This window comes from Oryctolagus cuniculus, chromosome 5 (genome assembly GCF_051225735.1).
Source record: "Oryctolagus cuniculus isolate XC-2025 breed Fujian yellow rabbit chromosome 5, ASM5122573v1, whole genome shotgun sequence".
Classification (NCBI taxonomy): Eukaryota; Metazoa; Chordata; class Mammalia; order Lagomorpha; family Leporidae; genus Oryctolagus; species Oryctolagus cuniculus.
The window spans coordinates 126,118,105-126,127,017 of record NC_142871.1 but is presented as its reverse complement, the minus strand read 5'-3'; the positions used below and the strand labels follow the sequence as shown (position 1 = coordinate 126,127,017).

The following is an 8,913-nucleotide window of genomic DNA, read 5'->3' as shown; positions in this document are numbered from 1 at the left end:
CTTCCCCCCCGCCCCAGGGCCACGGCTCAGGCCAACTTTGCTGAAACCCTGGCACTGTGCTCTGCTCCTCTCTCCCCTGCAGAGGCGCTCCAGCCCCCGGTGAGCTCTGCACTGCACCCATCAGAGCCGCAAGCTGCATGTGCCAGCCCAATTACCCACACCTGCCCCTGGGTTACCAGCCCCAGTGCTGAAGGGCTCGGTCATCTTGAGGACGTCACTGAGGGCAGGGAGCCAGAAAGGATGGCTCCCCACTCTGGGGCTCCCTGCCACATGCCACGCTTCTAGAAGGTTCTATGAACCTTTGTTTGTTGAACGCTTTCCATTCCTCCTCTTCACAATGAATGGGCTCTGGGCCTGCCCATGGGGTAGGAGCTGGAGGGGTTGTGTTGCTCAGAGGTGGGAGCAGGGCTGGCCAGTGTCCCAGGAGCTCCTGGAAGCAGCATCCTGGCCCGTGACTCCAGGCCCTGACATAGGGACAGCTGACGGGAACGGTCCATTCCCTGGGCTGGGCTGTGGGCCATACACCCCTCCCATACCCCCAGGAAGCGCCCCTGTTGCTGCCGGTGCAGTGTCACCATGTTGTCTTCAGGCTGGTGTTTCCAGAGGCCAGGGAGTCCCCAGGCACCTCCAGCAGCTGGCAGGGTGGGGGTTGGGGGAGAACTTTCCCAGCTGTCTTGGACACTCCTACACCTCCCCAGGGCATCTCTCATTCATTCATTCATCCATTCATTTGTTCAGCAGGCCTTCACTGGACACCCACTAGGTACCCCAGACAGGGCTAGGCCGTGGAAGGCACAGGTGGAAGACACAGTTCATGGTATAGACAGGTGGATGGGCACAGAGATGGATAGTGTTTCTCTAGAATGGCGTAAACGTGCCAAGGGAGCAGGAGGGGTAGAAGGGGCACCTGGCTCAGTCTTGGGGTGGGGAGTACAAGGCTGGGAAGTCTTCATGTAGGAGGTGGTAAGTTGGGGAAAGGACAAAAGGGCTGGGGTCCCCTGGTTGGAACACGTGGCCAGGATTGGCTTAGAAGCCATCATCTGCCGGCGCCGCGGCTCACTAGGCTAATCCTCCGCCTAGCGGCGCCGGCACACCGGGTTCTAGTCTCGGTCGGGGTGCCGGATTCTGTCCCGGTTGCCCCTCTTCCAGGCAAGCTCTCTGCTGTGGCCAGGGAGTGCAGTGGAGGATGGCCCAAGTACTTGGGCCCTGCACCCCATGGGAGACCAGGAGAAGCACCTGGCTCCTGCCGTCGGATCAGCGCGGTGCGCCGGCCGCAGCGTGCCGGCCACAGCGGCCATTGGAGGGTGAACCAATGGCAAAAGGAAGACCTTTCTCTCTTTCTCTCTCTCTCACTGTCCACTCTGCCTGTCAAAAAAAAAAAAAAAAAAGCCATCATCTAGGGCCTGGATCCCGAGGGGGAAGCAGGAGAGGGTTAAGCTGAGGTTGCTGCCATGTGCTGGGCCCCTGGGGTCTTCCCCCAGGGCAATGAGGAGCCATGGAGGGCGTCAGCAGGAGGGAGAGGCCCGGTCACATCTGCCAACTTGATGCCTTCCAGTGACGTCAGTGCTTGTCACAGCTTTCATGGGGCTGTGGGCCGTGGACACCTTTCTCAACAGAGCGCTCCAGGAAGGCAGGCTGCCACAGGAACTGGACCGTGCCGCAGCTCGGCGCCAGAGGCCTTCCAAGACATACAGATCTGGAGCGGCATCCCTCTCTTTGAATGCTGGTGAGGCACTGACCCTGACCGAGCCTCGGGTGTCTTGTCTGTGGAATGGGAGCGAGCTCCGACGATGGCCGAGTGGTGGCGGGAGAGGGAGGGCAGCCCAACGGAGAGCAGGGGCTGCAGCTCCTTCCCAGGATGCAGCTGGGGACCAGAGCCAGGTCTCCCTGCCCCAGGGCCTGGCCGCCTTCCCCACTGCTGCCCGAGCAGCTGTCTCTGACGTCCTGCTTTGCGTGAGGTCTGATAACAGAGCCTGGAGAGCCATCCCCACCATAAACACTCGGGTCCTGGGTTTCTCCTCCGGACCTGGGGCTGCGGCCCCGCGTGCCCTGAGGAGGGGTCGAGAAGAGAGGTTGTGCAAGGCTGTGTAATTCCAAACAAACCGTAAACCTACCGCCTCCCTAGCAATTCCAAGCATTCTGGCCAGCGAGGGCTGGGGGTTCTAGGCCAGGCCTGCCTGCCTGGTGGGGAACCAGGACACACATCTGGACCTGGGGGGGTGGGAGGGGCGCTGGGCAGAATCAGGGCTCCTGGATACTCGTCCCAGTTCCCTCACCAACTCGCTGGGGTGAGAAGCCTCCCCTCTGTGGGTCCCCGTCACCCACCTCCTGCCCCGGGCATGTTCTCGGATCCCGAGTCCGTGCCATGGAGGGCGTCAGCCGTGCACCGCCCCGGCTTCTGGACACGAGGTGTGCCCGCCCCGCTTGATCTATTCAGTGCCAGCTCTGTTTGTGCAGAGCACGTCACAGATAAGAGAACGGCCACGTCTGGTTCACCACAGCCTGTGTCACAGGAAGGAAGGTCTTCCTGGACCTGCCTTGGAACGTCCAGTTGCTGTTTCATCCATCTATCCATTCAATCATTCATCCATTCATTCATTCATCGTTTTCTCTATTCATAAAACTGAAGACTGAATGTAGCTCATTCTCTTGTTTAGCAAGCATCAGGGGGCACCTGCTCTAAGTCCGACACTGCTCAGACTGGATGGACAGGGTCCTTGTCCTTATTGGAGCTCACAAGCTGGCCTGGCTTGGTCTGTGTTTGCTGTGAAGGCGGGGTGTGTGCAGAGGCCCAGGGCAGGCATTCTGCAGACACAGCAGCCATTGCCAGGCCTCCTCTCCTTTGGTTCTCCCTTCGCAGCGCTCGTAACCGGTCTCCCTTTGACTTAGGCGGCTGATCAGCTCGTGCTTTGGAGCAGCTCTGCACGGAGTGTTTAGTATGTGGCTACCGCACAGTGGACAGGTGCAGCTCAGTTCCAGAGAGAGGCTGAGGGCTTGTGGAGCTCATTCAGCCACCAGCGCTGAGCTGGGGCTGGAACCCAGCCCTCGCTCACATCCCCAGGCTGCCCGCCTCTTGCTCCAAAGCGGGAGGCGAGGCCCGCTGCAGGACTGGCGGGGCTCACTGCACATGAGAGGCGAGGCCACTTCAAGAATTGCTAGGGATTTCAGGGCCGGCATTGTGGTGCAGCCGGGTGAGCCACCACCTGTGAGGCTGATACTGGAACTCCAGTTCGAGACCTGGCTGCTCTAGTTCTGGTTCAGCTCTCTCCCTGCTAATGTGCCTGGGAAGGCAGTGGAAGATGGCCTAAGTATTTGGGCCCCTTCCACCCATGGGGGAGACCCAGATGGAATTCCAGGCTCCTGGCTTCGGCCTGGACCAGTCCTGGCTGTGGTGGTCATTTGGGGAGTGAACCAGTGGATGGAAGACCCCTTCCTCCTCCCTCCCTCCCTCGCTCCCTCCCTCCTTTCCTTTCTTCCTTCCTTTCATGTTTATCTATTTTTATTTTTTCTTTTCTTTTTTTTTTAAGATTTATTTGAAAGTCAGAGTTACAGAGACAGAAGGAGAGGGAGAGAAAGAGAGATCACTCTTCCATCTGCTGGTTCACTCCCCAAATAGCTGTGACAGTCAGAGCTGGGCTGGGCCGAAGCCAGGAGCCAGGAGCTTCTTGCAGGTCTCCCACATGGGTGCAGGGGCCCAAGCACTTGGGCCATCCTCCACCGCCTTCCCAGGCACATTAGCAGGGAGCTGGATCGGAAGTGGAACAGCCTGGACTCCAACTGGCACTCATATAGGATGCTGGCATCGCAGGTGGCAGCTTTACCCACTATGCCACAATTCTGGCCCCAAGATTTATCTATTCATTTGAAAGCCAGAGTTACAGAGAGAGAGAGAGAGCAAGTGCAAGAGCAAAAGAGAATCTCCCATAATGCCAGCCTCTAAAAGATTTTTTTCTCTCTCTGCCTCTTCCTCTCCCTCTGTCACTCTGAAAATAGATTATGGGGCCAGCACTATGGCATAATGGGTAAAGCTGTTGCCTGCAGTGCTGGCATCCCATAGGAACGCCAGTTTGAGTCCCAGCTGCTCCACTTCCGATCCAGCTCTCTGCTATGGCCTGGGAAAGCAGTAGAAGATGGCCCACGTCCTTGGGCCCCTGCACCCATGTGAGAGACCCAGAAAAAACTCCTGGCTCCTGGCTTCGGATCTGTGCAGCTCCAGCTGTTGCGGCCAATTGGGGAATGAACCAGTGGATGGAAGATCTCTCTCTCTTTCTCTGCCTCTCCTTCTCTCTCTGTGTAACTCCAACTTTCAAATAAATAAATAAATATTTTTTAAAAAAGAAAGAAAATAAATTATAAAAATCTTGAAGAAGCAGAGAATTTCACTGGGACAGTAGAAGCTTGCAGCCCTTAGCCTGAGGGTGGGGAGGAGGGAGCGGGGGTCCCTGGCCAGATGACTCCTGGGTGGTCATCTGAGAGGGCTCTGGACAGCCAGGGCCTTCAGAGTTTCGGGACCCCTCATGCGGGTAGGGTCATTGGCTGTGACAGACCAGGGGAGAGCAGACCCTGCTGGGCAGCTCCTGGGGCCGTGGAGGCGGGGCGCCGAGGGGCTGCGGTGGGCGGGGCCGCGCAGCTCCGAAGGGAGGGAGGGCTGGGGGGGGGGACTTGGGGCTCGGCTGGGAGGGATTAGGAGATTAAGTGGCTGGGCCCCCGCACAAACTCAGCCAGCCCCGTGGGACCTGATTAGCAGCAGCCGCTGAGAGTGGGGAATGAAAGCTCGGGGCCCCTCGCAGCGCCCCTCCCCCTCCAGTCCCTGCCTGGGCCTCCGCAGCGAGCTAATCTGCTGCCTTGCCCGGGTTCCTGCCTGGGGCCTGAGTGAGGGGCTGTCCCCTCCACCCAGAGGCAACCGGAGCCTTCCAGGGGAAGGAGTTGCTTGACCCCTGACCCCTGACCTCTGCCCCCTGGCCGCTGGGGGCACAGGCTCTGAGCAGGCTGGGTGGCCCAATTTGGGGACTCAGAGCTGGGCGCAGGCTCTCGATTGGACACTTAGCTGAGCTGTGGGTTTGAGAAGTCTCTGCCGTCTCGGGGCCTCTCCATGCTAATGGGGCGGGATGTGGGGGCCCTTGAGCTCCGTGCAGTGATGGACAGGGGTGCCCCGCTCCGTGCTGGGGCTTCCTGAGCTCAGACTGGTGATGTCTGAACTATTGAAGAAGAAAACATGAGGTGTCTGGGATCCCACTGGGGCCACTTCTTACCACTTCCCCTTCCCGATCCGGGCTGCAGCAGCAACAGCGCCACCCGCAGCCCGCCACTGCCTCCCGGCTCTGGCTCTCCCTGGAATTCCCTTTCCTTGGCTTTCCCTAAGACCCAGCTCCTGCAGCACCCTGGAAGCCCCTTCCAGCCCCTCCCCTGGGCTCAGTGCCTTGGCGGATTGAACCGCCTTCCCTGCCTGTGTCTCCCGAGGGAGCTGGAGCCTTGGCTCCCAGCACCCAGCGTGCAGTGTGCAGCACAAGCCAGGCCGTGACCTGGACGCCGCGCTCCGGGACACAGGACCGGCAGCCCTGTGCTGCAGGCAGAGGAGAGAACTCTTACAGGGCCACGTGAGAGCGTAAAGCCCAGGGCTGGGGCCAGGGCTGGGCTTCTGCAAAAGGCAGCTGGAGGGGTGTGGAGGAAGGAGGGCTTGAAGGTGTGGGGCCCCTCAGACAGGCACGAGGCGGCTGAGCTGGAGCCGGAGCTGGAGCCGGAGCGGGAGCCGGAGGGAGGCGGCTCGGGGCTGGAGCTGGGAGCAGGGGCCGGCGCTGGGGTGGGGTGGGGGGATTTTAGGCCTTATCCTCTGGGAGCTGTGCTATTAGAGGGTTTAAGCTAGGTGATGAGATTTGCATTTCTAAAAGCTCACTTCTGAGGCTGCCTAGAGAGTGGATTAGGAGGGACGAGAGGCTATTGGTGTGGCGAGAGGAGACAGCAATGACAAATGGAGAGGTTTGGGGCGGGAGCTAACAGAACTTGCAGCCAGAATGGGTGATTTGTGGAGAGAAGGAGAAGAAAACGGGCTTTCTCGTGGCTTCCAGCTCACACAAGAGACTGCATGTGTGCCAGTGCCGTGCGCACCCACGTGAGCCACAGCCGGGCAGGGCCAGGGCGGAGGCCGGCCGGGCCAGGAGTCAGGGACAAGGTTGTGGCGTGTCCTCAACCCTGGGCAGAAGGGGAGGACACACACCCACATGGTGCTCATACAGCACTGCGTGTACGAACGCACTTCAGAACATTCACAGAAGTGGGATGAAAAAGCTAAGTTGACTTTGGTGCCCAAAATGTAGTGATGCACGCATAGAGGGATGCTGAAAAAGTTCACGAGAAATGTGTTGTGTGAAAAGAATATACATGGACTCACAAAATGCAGCGAAGTTTTGGAAACGGTCTCGGAGGGGTGTACACACCCTTGGACCAGCAGGTGTGTTCATGCACCTGCTTCAACATACACATGGGGGAGTGTGCACACACCCCCAGCCACCCAGACTTACCTCAGGCGTGCGCCCGCCACGCACGTGGTTGCCTGTGAAACCCAGAGCCGTTCCTGTGGACGATGTTTGGCACCTGCAGAGTGCTTGATGTGTCTCAGGCATTGTCTTAAACCCTTTGTGTAAGTATTGTTTAATTCTCACAACAACTCTCTCCCTCCCTCTCCCTCTCTCTCTCTCTCTCTCTGGTATGCAAATTATTTAGGTTTCAGGGCTAAGGGAGCCAAGGCACAAGGAAGTCACGTATTGTGTGTGCGGCAACCACAGGCAGAAGTGAGATTTGAACCCAGAGCCCAAGCTCCTTGGGTCTACATCATTTGGTGCATTTAGCTGTGCTGCTCAGCTGCTGCCTGCTACACAGTCCAACAGAGATGCACCAAGACAGTGTGTCTGTGTGTTCCTCATGAGCTCTGTGTGCACACATGTACGCATGACGTATGCTGGCAGGCCCCTAAATATGGCATGCTACATGTTTTCCTAGCAATGCACACACGTTTAAGGTGACAGCACCAGTTGCTGCTGAGAGAGCGTTGGGCACACGCACATGCACGGTTACACAGGTGTAGGATGCACACGCAGGCCCAGGGGCAGTACGCCCTCATCTACACATGTGCAGTCTGTGAACACAGAGGCACACGCCACAGGGCTGCGGGTCACACACACACACACACACACACACACGAGTGCACACACATGCCCCACACTTCAGTAACGTGTGCGCACAACTCACATGTGCCGTGTGCACTTCCTCCTGGCTGAGAATACACATGTTCTGACGTGTAGCATGGAGGTGGGTACACACACACCCATGTGTGCCCTCCACACGAATGCAAACTCCTTCTCACACGGGGCAGTTTATGGCCACCCAGGCTCATGCCCAGGCTCCCATGAACATTAATGGGGTGACGTTGCTCTTGTCCTGCAGGGCCGGGGGTAGGAGGTGGCGTCCAGGGGGAGAGGACCGGGGCCGTGGTCACAGAGGAACAGCTGATTATCCCGCTGACCAGGGTTTGATTGCTTTTCTCACGGTTGTCCCCACTGTCCCAGCCCAGGGCCAGGCTCTGGCCACGCCAGACAGCTGTTGGGGAGGTGACTGTCCGGGGCGGCCTGGGCTGACATCCCCTCCCCGGCCCTCTCTGCCCAGAGCTGTCTGAATGGTGCCCTAGAGAGGTCACCATTCAGACCTGTGGTTTCCTTCCCATGCCTCTGGCTCCCTTGCGGGGACTCAGGCAGGGCCGTGGGGTGCAGTCCAGCCCGCCGTGCTCCTGGTGGGTGGCAGGGCTGTGGGTGCCGAGGGCCCACGCTTCACCGCCCCTGCCCCTCCTTCAGCCTTTAGGCTGACTCCATGCAGGCAACAGGTTCTGCTGAAGCCAACACCAAGAGCCGAGCTGCCGCTGGCTGCCTGGGGTCCCGGGCAAGGTGGGCCGCCCGGGGAATGTGGCCCCGGGGCGGGCAGTAGGTGGGGGATGCCTGGGACAGTAGGTTGGGAGAGGTCTGGCCAGGAGTGTGGGCAGGGAGGGTCACATGTGAGAGCAGACAGTGCTCGGGAGCACCTCCCGGAGCAGCTCACAGGACAGGAAGCGCACGACTGGACGTGGCCACCAAATCCTTTTCTGCCTCGGCTCCTCAGCTACCACGCCAGGATCTCATAATTCAGGATCAAGGATGCGGCGCTGGGGGGAGTGCCCATGGACCAGTGGGGCCCTCGACTCCCTGGGCGGCTTCTGGACCTCGCTGGATGCCCAGAACTGCAGGACCAGGAGCGCATGAGGCCCTACCACACAGCCAGGCCCTGGCCACAGCGGGCAGCTTTGGAACCGGGGCGAGGACAGGCAGCCGTTGTTTTGGTCTCGGCTCTCACGTGTTGAATTTATTGGAAGAAGGATCTGCCTCTAAACTCTCACAAGGCCTTTCCTGGGCCGGGGTTTCCAGAACCTGATGGTTGGGAGGCCAGGATGGAGAGGAACCCTGGATCCCAGTTCAGGGAGAGGGTGAGAGGAGACGGGCACAGCCGGGGGGGCTTCAAGCCCAGGAAGGGCTGTCCTTGGGCACCACCCAGCAGCAGGGGCTCAAACCGAGGGGTCCCTGAGCCCAAGACTTTGTGGCATCCCTGGGAGGAAGGCAGGGGGCACCCCTGATGGGCATGTGTGCAGTCTGGGGCCAGTTGCTGTATGTAGGACCAGCGTCCCTGGTCGGGGGGAGGGGCGGGGAGCCAACGCTGCGTTGAAGAACCAGCACACAAGGCAGGCACTTGGCATGGTATTTGAAACACCAGATAAGTCGCCCACATCCCACAGCAGAGGGCCTGGCTTCACTCTGTCCTGACTCTGGCTCTTGACTCCAGCTTCCTGGTGATGTGCGCCCGGGGTGGGGGAGAGGGGCATCAGTATTGGCTCAA

The 8,913-nt window shown here is 59.4% G+C and overlaps 1 long non-coding RNA gene across 1 annotated transcript; it reads left to right on the top strand.

Annotated features, from left to right (window-relative positions):
• The first annotated feature begins 1,048 nt into the window (after positions 1–1,048).
• Positions 1,049–4,350, top strand: LOC149126648 (uncharacterized). The gene is made up of 2 exons (XR_016233442.1): positions 1,049–1,726; positions 3,994–4,350. It is a non-coding gene; the product is annotated as an uncharacterized LOC149126648 (long non-coding RNA).
• The last annotated feature ends 4,563 nt before the right edge of the window (positions 4,351–8,913 follow it).